This window comes from Oncorhynchus masou, chromosome 4, assembly GCF_036934945.1.
Source record: "Oncorhynchus masou masou isolate Uvic2021 chromosome 4, UVic_Omas_1.1, whole genome shotgun sequence".
In the NCBI taxonomy this organism is placed as follows: Eukaryota; Metazoa; Chordata; class Actinopteri; order Salmoniformes; family Salmonidae; genus Oncorhynchus; species Oncorhynchus masou.
In genome coordinates, this window is record NC_088215.1 from 4080853 (window position 1) to 4100274 (window position 19422).

Consider the following 19422-nt stretch of genomic DNA (forward strand, 5'->3'; position numbering starts at 1 on the left):
GCGTTCCGTCCACTAAATTATACGTCAGAGTAGAAACATCGCCTGCAAGACACATATCGCCACCTGCTGTAAGGAGGGAGGAAACGCAGTTGAGGAGGGATTTTTTTTATTTTTTTATCTTCAATTAGTTTTAATATTATAAAGCAGTTTAGGGAAACGTTTTTTCCTCTCCATTAAATAAGAATATTATATCAACACCGTACAAAGAGCAACAATATTTTTTACGAAAATGTAAAATTAACTCTACATCTACTCCACATGTGTATTACTGATTCAGTCAAATAACTAGACATCAAAGTAAGCACCTAGTTATTGATACCCTTGATCTTCCAGCAAGACACATCAACACCCACGAAGAAATGGTTAATTGGTCACAAAATCAACATTTTCAACGGCCATCTCAGTCTTCAGACTTCAACTCCATTGAAAACCTATGGTTTGAAATGAACAGGGCAGTCCATAGCACAGACAAAATAAATCACGGACCTGGAGAGATTCTGTATGGAGAAATGGTCTAAGATCCCACCCAATGTGTTCTCTAATCTCATAAAACATTTCAGTGTCGTTATCCTCCCAAGGGGAGGGTGCTGGAGTATTGAAGACATGGGTGGCAATAATTCAGACCCCTACCTTTTGAGAATTACATGTTAAACTAAATCTCTTTCTCTGAGCAATTGTATCAGTATAAAACAATATAATTTCCCTTTATTTGTTGGTGTAACAATACATCATGTTGATGTATATAATGAACAGACTTGGTCTATACTGCTCCTACATGGTGCAACAATACATCTCTGTCAGAAGGAGTACAATGTAAATGTACTTTCAATCCATCTGTCTGTATATTTCAAGACATGGCATATGAGGATGCAATGAGATACCCGATGGTTGGATGATACTTTTCTAATCAGTCATCTTAAATATTATAGTTCAAAGCTGGACATCAACCAATCCTCTGTTGTTAATTCAATAGAATGGTAAAATGCCTCATTATCTATAAGTTGAAAGTAAGTGGGCGACGGAGAGAAATAAAATGGTGCTGATGCGGGCGCTGGAGATTGGTCTGGGCAGGTGTGATGAAGTTATTGGAGATGGAGGTGTGTTCTAGTGGGTCTGGGCAGGTGTGATGTAGTTAATGGAGATGGAGGTGTGTTCTAGTGGGTCTGGGCAGGTGTGATGTAGTTAATGGAGATGGAGGTGTGTTCTAGTGGGTCTGGGTAGGTGTGATGTAGTTAATGGAGATGGGGGTGTGTTCTAGGGGGTCTGGGCAGGTGTGATGTAATTAATGGAGATGGAGGTGTGTTCTCGTGGTTCTGGGCAGGTGTGATAAAGTTAATGGTATGGAGGTGTGTTTAACGTTTGCAAGCCTGAACTTGATATCAACCTAGTGTGACCTTTCTGGTCCCGTCTCTCAAGTCAGTGAGTCAACACAGGAAGGTGCAATGGATGGATAGTTAATTTATTTCCAAAGCTGCAATGATGGGACACATACAGTATGGATGAATGATCAGTAGTGACGGGATAGAAATAGCACTCACACAGCAATTCTACATAAATCTGCCCTATAATATACTGACAAAAAAAAAGTTGAAATGTCTATCAAAGTTATTGTGATCGTATAGTGGATTTAACAATTCCTACTAATTCCTAATTTACTATAATAATAAAAAATACATTATTTCCATGTGTCTCATATTCACAACATCAGAATAAACTGTCATACATTTTAGTATCAAAAATGATCAAATAACCTGAAATAGTACTCAATGTCTCCCTCTTGTGGCGAAGTGTAATTACACCCAAACTAACAAAACCGGGATAATAAATTCGCTGGTGTTCATTTGTTTATAAAGCATATACTTTATACATTTGTCATAAATGACCTGCATTGATGAGACACACAGTGTGGATGAATGATCAGTAGTCAACAGGGTAAAAATAGCACTCCTAAAGAAGATGCATTTTCCAGTTAGATACCAACTTGAAAGAGGGAACTTAAGCATAAAACCCACATGGAAAACTGAGATTTGGCAGATAATATATAAAGGGAGGCTGACTTGACACCAAAGCAACAACAGTAGTTACTAAAACATAAAACATGATGTAATGTTAATTTTATACATTTCTATCCCAGGACCACTACCTTTATCACACGAGCGGCGCAGCGGTCTAAGGCACTGTTCTTAACTGACTTGCCTAGTTAAATAAAGGTTAAATATATTTCAAAAATGTAACTTCATTACACGGTTACACTGGCATACAAACGCGGTAGCACAGAGTTGATCATCCATATGACGTGAAGAAATACTGCATTGTGGGTAGTTTGGAAGAGTTCACAAAATAAGTTAATACATATGTAATAACGCAAAAACATAACTGTTCATCCTTATAGGTAGCCATGTCATGACGACAATTAGCGTACTAAGTCTTTAACCACATTGTATTGTTACACTGGTGAGTAAAAACTCATGCTTCATACACTTTAACTTGTTATCTGAAGATAAAATATACATTTTACTCAACTGCGTTACCAACTCCAGTCAGCAGATGGCGGTTTGGGAATTTAAGGTTATGCTGTTGGTGTGACGTATAATTTAGTGGACGGAACGCTTCTTTCAGCAGTAACAACAGTTCGCCAGACACCTTTGGTAGCTTGCTAGACAAAATAGCCGAACCAATTAGACGTTTTTGTTTATATTAGCCACTGTGTTTTAAACCCACTTCGGTCCTCTAGTTAGTTATCCGATTTAATTTAATATTTCCTGTGTTGTTGGTATTATTCAGCTAGCGGGCTGGTTGAGTTAGCATTAGCCTAGCTAGCTAACGTCTCCGACCATGCGGTCACTAAGCTACTCCCCTGCTAAAGAAGAGGGGGGTATCACAGTAAAACAAGAAATAGAGGCCGTTACTGTGACAGAAGATGAAGACACGTTCAGAGTGAAAGAGGAGGAGGATGTTACAGTAAAAGAAGAGGAGGAAGCATTTTATGGATTGAAAGCGGAGGAGGGGGAGATGACTGTCATATCGAGAAGAGGAGGAACCTGGATATCTGGGCCCAGTTTCCCAAACTCATCGTAAGGCATCCAATGGTTCTAACAATGAATAAGATGGTTTTGAAAAACCGTTCCCTGATTAACACTAGTAAGTACTGTCTTAAAACAGAGGCACAAACTGTGGGATCCTGTATTTTACATTATAGCCATTAGTATATATATGATTAAATATGATCTGATGTTGGTTGTGTGAGGTGTCTGCATTTGTGCACTGGAGCATCATTATGAGATTAAACAACTGCTTGCTACTTGCCTGTTTGTGTGTGACAAGAACTGAGTATCATGGTGTGACCTGCATGTTGCAAAACTGTAGATGACAGCCCAGCAGATGCTTTGTCCTTGTGTTTGTATGTTACAGCAAGTCACAACATGTGTTCAATATTGTATCTTAAAACGTGATAGGGAGGGGTGGTCATCACGAGGTTTAACTGAAATTGAAAAATACTGAGCTATTATAACTAGGGGGTGATACCAGAACAGTAGGAATCTATACATCGACGGAGGGAGGACTCCAAGAGGCGGGGACCCGCCTGAGCGCCTGTGATAGGCTGGACAAGTTTAAACCACGCCCAGCCTCTACTGTGTCTATCACAGTATAAGAACACTGTTTACATACATCTTGTCAGTTCTCTGTTCTGCCCTGCGTGGTATTACAGTGAGCCCGTATATACGAAAGTTGCATTTGCCATTTATTACTTAGCTAATAAAAAATACATAGTATACAATCGGTGACTCATTGTTATATTTATCCTGATACCAGATTCAGATTTACGCAACTCTGTTTGGTGTGTTAAAGCGGACATCTCCAAATATTACATCCATATTGTGACTTTTTAATTATTTATTTATAGCCATTGATAATTGAAGAATATAACACATGCCTCATGAGCTTAGTTCAACTGTTGTACCCCATCAGAACCCAGAATAAGCTTATTTTACTCTGTTTAGAAACAATGTAAATCAACACTGTATAGCCTCGACATGGTTAAAACTATAATGTTGATATCATGGATGGTCAGTCCCTGCATCCATAGGTCTGTCTATGAATTTTGAAAGTAGTTACATTTCTCCAACCCCATCATATTCTTATTACCAAAACAGTGGTGGAATGACCAATTTGTTATTGTTTGAACTGCAGATTGCTGGGATGTGTGGGTTTTTAAAACAGCAACAAAATGGCTGCCCAGAGGCTTGGTTTGGTAAACAGCTGAGGGATGGGGGAAGGAGAAGTGTTACCACTCTCACATTCATAGGTTACGGTTGCTACAATAGCTTTCTCTAACACCTAGCGACCTCGTCAAGAAGTTCAGAAATCTTGGCGTAACAGTTATAAGGTGTTGGCTTGACAGTCACTGGACCCAGGTTTGAGTTCAGCTCAGGGCTACCCCCAGAATTCACTATACTATGAATACAAGGACTGGCCATGCATGATGTCATAATGATAGTTTAACCAGGTTTCTAGGCTATATAGTATATTATAGAATTGCCAGTGAAGATTTCCTGTGGAGGCAAATTATTAGAGCTGTTGATAAGTCATTGTATAATATTCAGCCAATTTTTTTCATGCCATTACATTAAAGGCAAGACATACCTAGATTGAATTACATTCATGAATTGGTTTGAAACCTTTGTTTTAAACCCTCCTCAAAATTAGTGCCTTGATGGATTTGTAAAAAATGGTTTGTCATGAAACACTTAAAAAAATTATTTTCATATGTGACCTTTAACTAGGCAAGTCAGAACAAAATCTTATTTACAATGACTGTGTACCCGTGACGACGCTGGGCCAATTGTGCGCCACCCTATGGGACTCCCCATCACGGCCGGTTGTGATACAGCCTGGATTTGATCCAGGGTGTCTGTAGTGACGCCTCAAGCACTGAGATGCAGTGTCCGCTGTGCCACTCGGGATCCCCAAAATCATGTTCTTGTGCTGTCCCAAATAAAATACATCTTGGTCAACCAAGAGTCATCTGTAATTTCTACCAATCGCCCCATGTGTTTTTATAAAATCTATATGTATTCACGCCTCGCTGTTTGATAAAATAAATAAGACACAAAAATTACTTGGAGGGAGCGGGTCATTGACACAACCTGACTAGGAGGGAGCCGGTCATCGACACAACCTGACTAGGAGGGAGCCGGTCATCGACACAACCTGACTAGGAGGGAGCCGGTCATCGACACAACCTGACTAGGAGGGAGCCGGTCATCGACACAACCTGACTAGGAGGGAGCCGGTCATCGACACAACCTGACTAGGAGGGAGCCGGTCATCGACACAACCTGACTAGGAGGGAGCCGGTCATCGACATAACCTTTTTAATTTTATTTTTATTTTACTCGGCAAGTCAGTTAAGAACAAATTCTTATTTTCAATGACTGCCTAGGAACAGTGGGTTGCCTTGTTCAGGGGCAGAACGACAGATTTGTACTGTGCCAGCTCGGGGACCCGATCTTGCAACCTTTCGGTTACGAGTCCACCGCTATAACCACTGTGCTACGCTGCCTCCCCAACCTAACCACTATAACACTATAATTAGTATTCCCTGAAGGAGGGAAACGAGGTACATCGCCTGTTTGGCCCTACCCCTTCCTGGGTTGGTGAAGAGCAGTATTAAACTTAAGGAATAAATCCGAGCATCACATCATCACCTGTAGAAAGCGGGGCTTCCAGCGAGGCGTGAATTTAATAGTATGTTGTACCTAGTTTCTCTCCTTCAGGAAACAGTAGTTATAGTCATAACGTTACGCTTGTCATATGATGAACTTCAACTTAAATACGGGATCTTGCTGTTGGACAGTTTTTTTGTATTCTGAAATGCACTCGAACTATGTATCATTCAGTGGCTCCTTATTAAGCTGGAAAAACAGTTTTCGTGGGAACAGAATTACTAAATAATTTCAGACTTTGCTAAATTCAATGGTTTTTAACTGATTGTCATCTTGTAATCCAAGATGGCGTAGCAGTAAATCGTGTTTGTTGTAAATGTTGTTGTTTTTTTCCATATTTTTCATTTTTGTATATATTGCAATATATTACAATCTCTTTTTCTATTTTTAAATTAAATATACCTTCCGGCAGCCCGCCTCACCCAATGTGATTCAGATCTGCTATTTTTAGACCTTATAGATAGAAGCTGGCCATCAGAAGCTAACCAGTTAATTAGCTACTAGCTATTTAGTCATTGTCAGCCACTGCTTTCTTAGCTCAGACACCAGTCGCTTTTAGCCTGGATAATACCTGCCAGTCAACACAGCGCGATATCATCCATGATCATATTGGACTGTTTTTCTCCACTACATCACCGTATTCCTGCCTTAAGCTCTGGACCATTACAGTGGATAATCGCAGCTAGCTGCTACCGACTGGCTCAGCCCCGAAGCTAGCCTTGAGCCAGAGCAATTTTTCAGAGAAGTCAGTTAGGAAAGCAAAAGCTACCTTTTTCAAACAGAAATTTGCATCCTGTAGATCTAACTCCAAAAGGTGTTGGGACACTAAAGTCCATGGAGAATAAGAGCATCTCATCCCAGGTGCCCACTGCACTGAGGCTAGGAAACACTGTCACCACCGATAAATCCACGATAATCGAGAATTTCAATAAGCATTTCTCTATGGCTGGCCATGCTTTCCTCCTGGCTACCCCAACCCCGGCCAACAGCTCCCCACCCCCTGGGCAACAGCTCCCCACCCCCGCAGCTACTTGTCTAAACCTCCCCAGCTTCTCCTTCACCCAAATCCAGATAGCTGATGTTCTGAAATATTTGCAAAACCTGGACCTGTACAAATCAGCTAGGCTAGACAATCTGGACCATCTCTTTCTCAAATTATTTGCCGCCATTGTGGCAACCCCTATTACTAGTCTGTTCAACCTCTCTTTCGTATTGTCAGAGATTCCTAAAGATTGGAACACTTCTTCCGTCATCCCCCTCTTCAAATGGGGTGATACTCTAGACCCACAGACCTATTTCCATCTTTCCCTGCCTTTCTAAAGTCTTCGAAAGCCAAGTTAACAAACAGATGACCATTTTGTATCCCACCGTACCTTCTCCGCTGTGCAATCCGTTTTCCGAGCTGGTCACTGGTGCACCTCATCCACGCTCAATGTCCTAAACGATATCATAACCGCCATCGATAAGAGACAATACTTTGTAGCCATCTTCATCAACCTGGCCAAGGCTTTCGACTCTGTCAATCACCGTATTCTTATCGGCAGACTTAACAGCCTTGGTTTCTCAAATGACTGACTTGCCTGGTTCACCAACTACTTCTCAGAACTAGTTCTCAAGAGTTCAGGACGTCAAATCGAAGGGCCTGTTGTCCGGACCTCTGGCAGTCTCTATGGGAGTACAACAGGATTCAAATCTCTGGCCGACTCTTTTCTCTGTATATACCAACAATGTTGCTGTTGCTGCAGGTGATTCCTTCATCCAACTTTACGCAGATGACACCATTCTCTATACATCTGGACATTATTTGGGCACTGTTAACAAACCTCCAAACACGCTTCAATGCCAAACAACACTCCTTCCGTGGCCTCCAACTGCTCTTAAACGTTAGTAAAACCAAATGCATGCTTTTCAACCGTTCGCTGCCTGCACCCGCACGCCTGACTAGTATCACCACCCTGGATGGTTCCAACCTTGAATATGTGGACATCTGTAAGTACCTAGGTGTCTGGCTAGACTATAAACTCTCCTTCCAGACTCATAACAAAAATCTCCAATCGAAAATCAAATCGAGATTCGGCTTTCTATTCCGCAACAAAGCCTCCTTCACTCACGCCGCCAAACTTACCCTAGTAAAACTGACTATCCTACCGATCCTCGACTTCGGCGACGTCATCTACAAAATAGCTTCCAACACTCTACTCAGCAAACTGGATGCAGTTTATCACAGTGCCATCCATTTTGTCACTAAAGCACCTTATACCACCCACCACTGCGACTTGTATGCTCTATTCGGCTGGCCCTCGCTACATATTCGTCGCCAGACCCACTGGTTCCAGGTCATCCATGCTAGGTAAAGCTCCGCCTTATCTCAGTTCACTGGTCACGATGGCAACACCCACCCGTAGCATGCGCTCCAGCAGGTGTATCTCACTGATCATCCCTAAAGCCAACACCTCATTTGGCCGCCTTTCGTTCCAGTTCTCTGCTGCCTGTGACTGGAACGAATTGCAAAAATCGCTGAAGTTGGAGACTTTTATCTCCCTCACCAACTTCAAACATCTGCTATCTGAGCAGCTAACCGATCGCTGCAGCTGTACATAGTCTTATCGGTAAATAGCCCACCCAATTTGACCTACCTCATCCCCATACTGTTTTTATTTATTTACTTTTCTGCTCTTTTGCACACCCATATCTCTACCTGTACATGACCATCTGATCAGTTATCATTCCAGTGTTAATCTGCAAAATTGTAATTATTTGCCTACCTCCTCATGCCTTTTGCACACAATGTATATAGACTCTTTTTTTCTACTGTGTTATTGACTTGTTTATTGTTTACTCCATGTGTAACTTTGTTGTCTGTTCACACTGCTATGCTTTATCTTGGCCAGGTCGCATTTGCAAATGAGAACTTGTTCTCAACTAGCCTACCTGGTTAAATAAAGGTGAAATAAAAAAAATAAAAAATAAAAATACTCCTACTACAATGTTAAAATATTCCACATTGTGACATAATTTCATCGATATCATGAAACAACTCCTTCATGTATTTTCTGATGTTTAATCAGAGATCTTTTATCAGAGTATCTCTTGTCATATTGATTACAGCTAAAAGGTTTATCTCCTGTGTGTGTTCTCTGGTGTCGAATCAGAGTGCTAGATGTAGTAAAACTCTTCCCACATTGATCACAGCTATAAGGTTTCTCTCCAGTGTGAATTCTCATGTGTATTTTTAGTGAATGTAATCTTAAGAAACTCTTCCCACAGTCATAGCAGCAGTATGGTTTCTCTCCTGTGGGTCTCTGCTGATGTTTGAGGTGTTTTGATGTGGAGAGACTCTTCTCTGCCTCTTCAGCATCATGAGGTTGTTGAGGCCCCCCAGAGGATCCACGATAGTCACGTCTCTCTCCTGTGTGAACAACAAAGTCAGACTGATGGTTTAAGGCCCACAACAGCATAAATCCACAGTAAAAAGTTTATGCCAACAGCCTAGCCATGATGTTGTACAAACAATGACATCTGTAATGAATGTAAATTATTTGACATTTATCTTAAGACAGTCAAGTGAACAACAGTCATATTTTGTCTTGTTTTCACATTAGTAGTAAGATCGACGATTGTATGCTAGAAATACGTTTTTAAAGTTGATGAAATCCTAAGCAGTGTGCCAGACAACTTTTGGTCTCCAATATAGGCACCTTTCTGTAGGACTATGTTGTTGTTAGGTGAAGTTATGGGTCCTACAGTAGGTCTATGTTGTTGTTAGGTGACGTTATGGGTCCTACAGTGGGTCTGTTGTTGTTAGGTGAAGTTACGGGTCCTACAGTGGGTCTATGGTATTGGTATAACTAGAGATTTCTGCATTAGCATGGAGGAGTTTCTGCAACCAAATTCCATTTTAGCAAACAGAGGGCAGAGAGCGATGCACCTATTTGGGGATGTCTGATAGTATTTACGCACCACCACTAATGATTTGTGGATCTTCTCAAAATAATTTTTTCCTCACCTCAAACAGCAAGTAAACAAAGTCTTACAAATACTTTGAGGAACTATTGATTTTAGTAAAATATTTCCAGCTCTCACTCTTGATAACCACTCCACATGAAAGGGAAAAATGTAATGCTCTGATCCAGTGGAAATGGCATACAATACCTGATTACTTCTTATGCCTTTCACAAAAGCTGCATCTGTCCCAAACTCACTGGCGCGGGAAACTCTTGAGGGCCCAGAATATTTTATATCAAGTTTCAGACTGACCCAGGTGATAGAACTTGAAACATTATATCCACTATGTAGACAGGCCATGCTCAGCCAATGTGATTTATTTTTATCTGGATATTTTCTAGCTGTTTTTATTTGTTGGCTTTATGTAGACTATTTTACATAGTTGGTAATGGCAATAAACATTATTTAGATTTGTAATTTTCATCATAGGTACACTTCAACTATGCCAGACAAAATTAGAAGATTTTTTTTCTCCAGAAAATCACATTGTAGGATTTTTAATGAATTTATTTACAAATTATGGTGGAAAATAAGTATTTGGTCACCTACAAAAAAAGCAAGATTTTTGGCTCTCACAGACCTGTAACTTCTCCTATAAGAGGTTCCTCTGTCCTCCACTCGTTACCTGTATTAATGGCACCTGTTTGAACTTGTTATCAGTATAAAAGACACCTGTCCACAACCTCAAACAGTCACACTCCAAACTCCACTATGGCCAACACCAAAGAGCTGTCAAAGGACACCAGAAACAAAATTGTAGACCTGCACCAGGCTGGGAAGACTGAATCTGCAATAGATAAGCAGCTTGGTTTGAAGAAATCAACTGTGGGAGCAATTATTAGGAAATGGAAGACATACAAGACCACTGATAATCTCCCTCGAGCTGGGGCTCCACGCAAGATCTCACCCCGTGGGGTCAAAATGATCACAAGAACGGTGAGCAAAAATCCCAGAACCACACGGGGGGACCTAGTGAATGACCTGCAGAGAGCTGGGACCAAAGTGACAAAAGCCTACCATCAGTAACACACTTCGCCGCCAGGGACTCAAATCCTGCAGTGCCAGGCGTGTCCCCCTGCTTAACATGTCCAGGCCCGACTGAAGTTTGCTAGAGAGCATTTGGAGGATCCAGAAGAAGATTGGGAGAATGTCATATGGTCAGATGGAAACCAAAATATAACTTTTTGGTAAACTCAACTCGTCGTGTTTGGAGGACAAAGAATGCTGAGTTGCATCTAAAGAACACCATACCTACTGTGAAGCATGGGGGTGGATTTTGAGTGAAAACCTCCTTCCATGAGCAAGGGCATTTAAGATGGAACGTGTCTGGGTCTTTCAGCATGACAATGATCCCAAACACACCGCCCGCATGGTCCTGGAGTGGCCTAGCCAGTCTCCAGATCTCAACTCCATAGAAAATATTTGGAAGTCCGTGTTGCCCAGCAACAGCCCCAAAACATCACTGCTCCAGAGGAGATCTGCATGAAGGAATGGGCCGAAATACCAGCAACAGTGTGTAAAAACCTTGAAGACTTACAGAAAACGTTTGACCTCTGTCATTGCCAACAAAGGGTATATAACAAAGTATTGAGATAAATAAGTATTTGGCCAATAACAAAAGTTTTCCACCATAATTTGCAAATACATTCATTAAAAATCCTACAATGTGATTTTCTGGAGAGAAAAAAATCTCATTTTGTCTGTCATAGTTGAAGTGTACCTATGATGAAAATTACAGGCCTCTCTCATCATTTTAAGTGGGAGAACTTGCACAATTGGTGGCTGACAAAATACTTTTTTTGCCCCACTGTAGAATGTAGATTAATCACAGACAATGATTTAGAGATAGTTTAATTTGTAATTGTTCCAGTAAAATGTAAATTTGAAAATTATCACTGGCACCAGATCAGTAGAAATGGTCAGATAAATTTGCACTCCAAAAAAGGTTGCCGACTGCTGTTGTAGTCTATTACTGAAAACTTCAGGAGCATAGCATCAGAATTTACGAAGGCCAGCAGCAGGGGGAGGAGGAATAGTTTTTTTTCTTATGGTTAGGCTCTTGATCTCTGGTTCCCTCGAGTCATTTGTGTGTCTCAAAAACACGTGATTCCTATGTTGACGATGTAAAGAATATTTGCTGCTCTGTGGGTGTGTAATGAGGAGCAACCAGACGCTGCACACATTTATGAAATTGCTTAATTCCAGTTACTAATAAGCATGCACCCATTAAGAAAATGACTGTAGAAACTAAAATCTCCTTGGATTGATGAGGAATTGAAAAATGTTATGGTTGAGAGGGATGAGGCAAAAGGAATGGCAAATAAGTCTGGCTGTACAACCGATTGGCAAACATCCTGCAAATTGAGAAATCATGTGACAAACTGAAGAAAAAGAAGAAAAAAATGACACAATGAATCAAAGATAAAGGACAAAGAATAATAGTAAAGATTTTTAGAACCTTACTTAAATTTTGTGATTTTTTTAAAAACTGAATCAGAATGCTTATTCATCACAAAGCAGACTGCTTTTATGATTTTTTCATTGGCAAGATTAGCAAACGTATGCATGACATACCAGCAACAAACGCTGACACTACTACACTTGCAAGTATATCTGACCAAGTTATGAAAGACAATCATTGTAATTTAGAATTCCGTAAAGTAAGTGTGGAAGAGGTGAAAAAATGATTGTTGTCTATCAACAATGACAAGCCACCGGGGTCTGACAATCTAGATGGAAAATTACTGAGGATAATAGCAGACTATATTGCCACTCCTATTTTCTGTATCTTTAATTTAAGCCTAGTAGAGAGCGTGTGTCCTCAGGCCTGGAGGGAAACTATAAAGTCATTCGACATGCTCTGCATAGTTAGCTCCAGGTGAAATGTTGCACTTATTCAGCCATTCTGTGACCAAAAACAAGCTACACATGGATAGTACCAAAATAAACTGACTCTGGAAATGACAAAGCGCCTCGTAACCTAGCTGGAACTGGGACAAACGGACCCCTTCTGTGGAAACAGACTGGGGCGATTTCTAATCGAATCTAATTCCCAGGAACGTGGTTCATATGAACCACAGAGACTGTGTGGGATAAGAACATGGCCGTGTCCAACCCTGCTTGTTCCATCGAATACGCTACCAACCAACAATCTCCAACAGGGCCCTTTACCTGTATCAATAGCAGTGGTGGGCCGTCAGGGCCAGCAAGGCCTTCTCTGCTGGCCTAAACATTATCAGAATATATATATATTTTTAAATATATTTCCCCACAAATATGTATTAAATTATTCCCCACAATACATAATGTAGATGTATATAATGAACAGACTAGGTCTATACTGCTCCTACATGGTGTCGCGATACATCATGTAGATGTATATAATGAACAGACTAGGTCTGTACTGCTCCTACATGGTGTAACAATACATCATGTAGACTGTGGTGGGCCGTCAGGGCCAGCAAGGCCTTCTCTGCTGGCCTAAACATTATCAGAATATAATTTTTTAAATATATTTTCCCACAAATATGTATTAAATTATTCCCCAGAGTAAGAGTTACACTCTTCATTTCATAGCGTTCCTCTTGGTTGCACTGCTTCCAGCCCCAGGTTGAGATTTGGAGGGCTGGTCTTTATGTTAGATATTTTATCCAATCATATTCAGCCATCATGTGTTGCCAGGGGTCTAAAATCTGCCCTCAGGCCTTCAGAATCAACAGTGCGGGCGCTTGTTGCTTAAAGTGAATGGAAATTAAAAATTAGTGTCAACCAATCAGCTTTAGAGTTGGCTATTGTACGCCTGCTGGCTGGCTCCAGTGTTACACAGGAGCCAGCTAGCAGGCGTAGTGCGTGCACGTCTTTTGATTGGATTACCAATATTGAGAGGCAGGTCCTATATGGGCAGGTCTCAGAACTAGGAAACTGAAATTGATCAACTAATTAATTTGCGTACTACTAAGCTGTTTTTTCAACCCACAATGGCGGAAGGAGAAGATATCGATTTGGTCGAGGATATAATTATAACGCCATTCTCAAGACAAACTTTTCAAGAAAAGTTAGACATTGTCAGGAGAGGTAGAGACGCCGACGCTACAAAGCCTGTCACAGGCGGGAAAGGGGTTTGTTCGCCACTTTCAATTATGAGCGCTATCAATTACTCACAGGCTCTGAGAAGCACTGCAAACTGTACTGCTGGAAATGCCAATTATTTGCAAGTGATCGATTTGGTGTTTGGAGCCACATTGGCTTTGCAAACGTGAGTTGTCTAACCAAGGCAGCAACGAGACAGCAAAGTACGGCTGGGCACTTACAAGCAATGGTGCTTTTGAAAACTTTTGGTGACACCCGAGTGGATCTACAGCTCAACGAACAAGCGCGCAGGGCAACGAAGCTGCACAATGAAAGGTATTGTACTCTTCCCCTGCAATTCTCTGAATAAAAATGTCAATTTCAAGGTGATGCAACGCCTGGTTATACTGCGTTTCTGTCTAAATGTATAGTGTCTAGAGCCATGGCATCATAATGATGGTAATAAGAGGTGGATTAATTCGGGTGGGACTGTGTAGGACTTCACTAAAGGCCCAGGCCCCAGAACCACGGCACACTACTGATCAATAGACACTTCATAGTGAGCTACAGGTAGGAATCAGCAATGAATCCCAATAATGAGCCACCTATGGGAGGGGTAACAAATCTTTGTGGACAAATCTCAACGTATTACTGCTACCCTGGGGAAATTGCTATACACCTTGAACATCGGCTACAACCCTCGTCGGATGTGGCAGGCTTGACACATCAGACTACAAAGGGAAGCACAGCTGATAGCTGCCCAGCGGCACGAGCCTACAAGATCAGCTAAATACCTTCTATGCTCGCTCAAGGAAAGTAACATTGAAACATGCATGAGAGCATCAGCTGTTTTGGACGACCTTGTGATCACGCTCTCCGCAGCCAATGTGATTAAGACCTTTAAACAGGATTATTTTCACAAGACCGCAGAGCCAGACGGATTACCAGGATGTGTACTCCAAGCATGCGCTGACCAACTAGCAAGGGTCTTCACTGACATTGTCATCCCCTGTCTGAGTCTGTAATACCAACATGTTTCAAGCAGACGACCAAAGTGTTCTTGGTCACAGGGACTAAGGTAACCTGCCTAAATGACTACCGACCCATAACACTCACATCTGTAGCCATGAAGTGCTTTGTGGAAATTATGGCTCACATCAACACCATGGCTCACATCAACACCATTATCCCAGAAACCCTAGAACCACTCCAATTTGCATACCGCCCCAACAGATGATCTCTATTGCACTCCACACTGCCCTTTCCCACCTGGACAAAAGGAACACCCATGTGAGAATGCTATTCATCGACTACAGCTCAGCGTTCAACACCATAGTACACTCAAAACTCATCACTAAGTTAAGGACCCTGGGACTAAACACTGAGCACGCCCCCATTCTCATCGAAGGGGTTGTAATGGAGCAGGTTGAGAGCTTCAAGTTCCTTGGTGTCCACATTATAGGCTTAGTTAACTGGTGAACTGTTGAAATCATGGAAACATAATGACAATTCTAATTATAGATTTGGAATAGAATGTGCAGCACCTTTAATATATTGTTGTTTGACTACCAATTAATAAACCAGGGAGAAATTAAAGTAAAAAGAGGCTATTCTTTTAGTACAGTTCACAAACACAATAAGGCAGTTTGATTATGCTTACTATATAACTAAAACTCTGTTTTCAGAGTAGGAGCGTGGTGGAGACATCCAAGAGAGGAAAATCAGGAAGGGAAATGACAGCAAGTAGTGCAGACGAAAGGGATAACAAGTTGGTGAAGCAACAGGAATGAAAACAATATAGATGGCATGAGAACAATATAGATGCTACTTTGAGAACACAAACTCACATCTTTCACACCACAGAACGAGGGAGTCCGGGGGACGACTGGATGAGTAATGGAGGAAGCATTGAGGTATTATCTTAGCGTGAGTACAGTTTGAGACTGAGTGGACAATGGTGAAGAACAGTGGTGTGAAAAGGGCTAAAGTTGGTAATGAACAGCAGTTTAGGGTCGGAGTGGGATGTTTGTGGGTGACCTGTTAATTAACGGTCTCAAAGATGGTGAAGGATGAATTGGGTAAAGTGGAATCGGTTTGAGTGTCCAGGAGAGGTATGATAATGATTGCGTGTCAACAGCGCAAAAGGAGAAAGCTTTGTGTGGTTTAGGTTAAACATTTCAGGTAGACGCACGTAGATTAAAATGACTGATAGACGGAAGGTTTCACTGTGGTTTGGTGAAGTGGTTCTCCCATCTTATGTAAAACCTTGGTAAGTGAGATATACAGAAACCGCTGCAGTGTTACAATTGTAAAAAAGTTTGGACATGTGGCAAGTGTTTGTTGAAGGAATAAATGTCGTAGTCAGATGAAGCATGTTGTAATTGTGATGGGAATCCTGTTCCCGAGTTCCCGGAGTGCCCTGTACGGATGAAGGAGGTCATAGTAGCTAGGATTATCAGGCCCATCCAGCAGGTGTCCTAAGTGGAGGCAGTGAAAATAGCTGAAGGAGTTGAGAGGAGAAGGTAGCTCATGTCCCACAGTCTGCAGTGAAGCCATGCAGGAGAAGGATCCCAACAGACAAATAGTGAAAGAGGTGGACATTGTTGTAGAGCAAGTGATAAATTGCATTAATAGATTATTAGTAACCTTCGTCCAAAACTAGGAGTTTCCACATTAGCTTGGAGGAGTTTCTTCAACAAAATTGCATTTGCATTGCCCTCACTGCCGCAGTGATAAATTGCATTAATAATAAACAAATTAAACATCTAAGAAGCTAGACATCATTGTGAAGGCGGCAAATAGATTTCTGGAATTCCAGTACTTCAGACGAAATGTTTACAGGGAGTACTGAATGAAGACGTTCCCCCCTCCCAGGTTCTTGAACCTGTGTAGGGATCTGAATAGTGCCATTTTTTTAAATTCAGGGTACTGGAGTAAATTTGGTTCGTGTTTATTTTTTATTTTACGTAATAAGTATGATTTGTTAATCGCAATTTCTTTTGCGTTTTGGTTATTTTTTACAACCCCATACAGTAGGTGGCAGCAATACACCTGATGAGTGTAGTCTGACAATAAACTTCAGAAGAAGACATGGTAGGAAGTAAGTGTTGTCAGTGCCTCCAGTTGACCCTAATTAGATGTTACATTACAAATTGTTGTTTTCTTACTTCATGTAGCCTGCTAGCTAGCCAACATATTCATACTTCGCTTACTCCTCTCTGATAACATATTGCTGCACAAACATGCTTATCTAGGCCGACAACAGCACTGGTACCAGGCAGTATTTGCTTGCTTCGTTTGCTCCGACTCTTAATACATTTAGCAAGCTAGCTAGCCCGCTAACTAGCGATTAGCAGCTAACATTATTTGAGCAACACCTAGCTAAGAAAATACAATCTTTCACCTTTAATGTAATGGCATGAAAATAATTGCCAGAATATTATATAATGACTTATCAACAGCTCTAACAATTTGACCCCAACAGGAAATCTACACTGGCAGTTTAGAATGACCCATTTACTATATAACCATTGATTCCACTGATTATTGAAGAAAATGACTTATATGTTAATGTTTCAACTGTATTACCCCACCAAAAACCAAAACATAAGCTCATGTATGTAACGCCACTGTTTGTAAACTAATACTATATGGCTGAGGAGTAGGGTCGACCCAAGCGTTCTGACCTCACAATGACAGTAAAGCACTGGCTAACGTTGGATAGCTTGCTAGACACAAATCAGGGAAAACCTCACTCTCACCATTTTACTTTCCCTAGCAGAGCTGGTTAGGCTGTTTTCATGTTTCCCAGAGCGTTGGTGACTGACTGTGCTGCTGGCAACAATTTAATTTGAGTTTTTTTGCAGATGTTTACTGACACCTGGATATATTCAACGGGTGTTGAACGTTATTAAATTCATCAGTTATTGTGCTCTCTAATCAAGTCAATAAACATTGGGTAGTTAGAATATAGTTACTAAACTGGCAAGTTTGATGTATAAGAAGCCAACTAACGTTAGGTAGCTAGTTTACATACCAATACGTACTGCTGTAAAGATATGCTATGCGTTAAGTAAGGACAGTGTAGCTAACATAACGTGTAACGTAACTTATTTGAAAATTCATTACATTCCTCAACATTTGTCATAATTATTTAAAGCAGTTCATTTGTACCCGCTCTCGTTGGACTTCGGCTGAATATTTTCCTCCATTTTCTTCAAATCTGAAAACGATGTGAAGCCACGCCCATTTGGGCCCTAAAGTACTGCGTGTATACGTCATTAGTATGAGTATGAGTATACTAACACAGCTCAGGTCTCTGGGCAGCCATTTTGTTTGTTTAAAAACTAGGTGGCCCCTTTAAAAAAGCCACACAACAATCCATCAACCAATCTGCAGTTCAACCAATAACAAAGCTGTCATTACACCACTACTTTGGTAATAAGATGGATGGGGCTGGAGAAATGTAACTACTCTCAAATTCATAGACAGACCTATGGATGCAAGGACTGATCATCCATGATATCAACATTAGTTTTAACCATATTTTGTGGCTATTACAGTGTTGGTTTACATTCTAAACATTGGAGTAAAAAAAAGCTTGGGGTTCTGATGGGGTAAACAGTTGAACTAAGTTCATGAGGCATGCGTTATATTATTCAAGAATCAATGCCTATAAATGAATAACTTAAGTCGAAATATATAGATGTAGCAATTGCAAATTTCCCCTTAAACACCACACATCAGTTCAAACACCGCAGAGTTTGTGCCTCTGTATTTAAGACAGTACTTACTAGTGTTAATCAGGGCCCGTTCATCGTTAGAACCATCGAACACCTTAAAATTTCAACTCTGTCAATCAGCTGATGTTCAAAGAGCTTCAAAATCTGTCTTCTAAAATTATCTGCCGAAATTGTTGCAACCCCTTGGGAAACCGGCCCCAGATATCCAGTTTCCTCCTCTTCTCCTCTTCGATGTGACAGTCACATCCCCCTCCTCTTCTTCTTTCACAGAAACGTCGTCGTCCTCCTCTTTAAAACCTCTTAGAGATCGGGCTACTTTTTTCAACATTCTGTTAAAAATCACGCAACATTTCAACGTCCTGCTACTCATGCCAGGAATATAGTATATGCATATGATTAGTATGTGTGCATAGAAAACACTCTGAAGTTTCTAGAACTGGTTCAATGGTGTCTGTGACTATAACAGAACGAGTTTGGTCAAAATCGCCAGAAAACCTGGTCACTAAAATTGACGGAGAAAAAATCAATCCACCAGTCCATGTATTGTCTATTGGAAGGAAAAAACTGACATTAAATAAACAATCAAATTGATCACGGAGCGATCTGTATTCAATAGGCACAAGTTTGGGAAGCGTAGTCAACTTCTCCGGTTCCATTGTTTACAGCTGTGGACTTGACATCACAACAGACGGATTAAAAGTAAGTTTACATTATAATACCGGATGTGGCTATTACTCAGATGACCAAGGATTTAGTTGAATCGAAATCACAACACTGGCGACATCGTGTGGAAGCTATAGGAACTGTATTCTCAAGTATTTAGCACTTATCAAGAGAACATCCCTGGTCATCCCTACTGCCTCTGATCTGTAGGACTCACT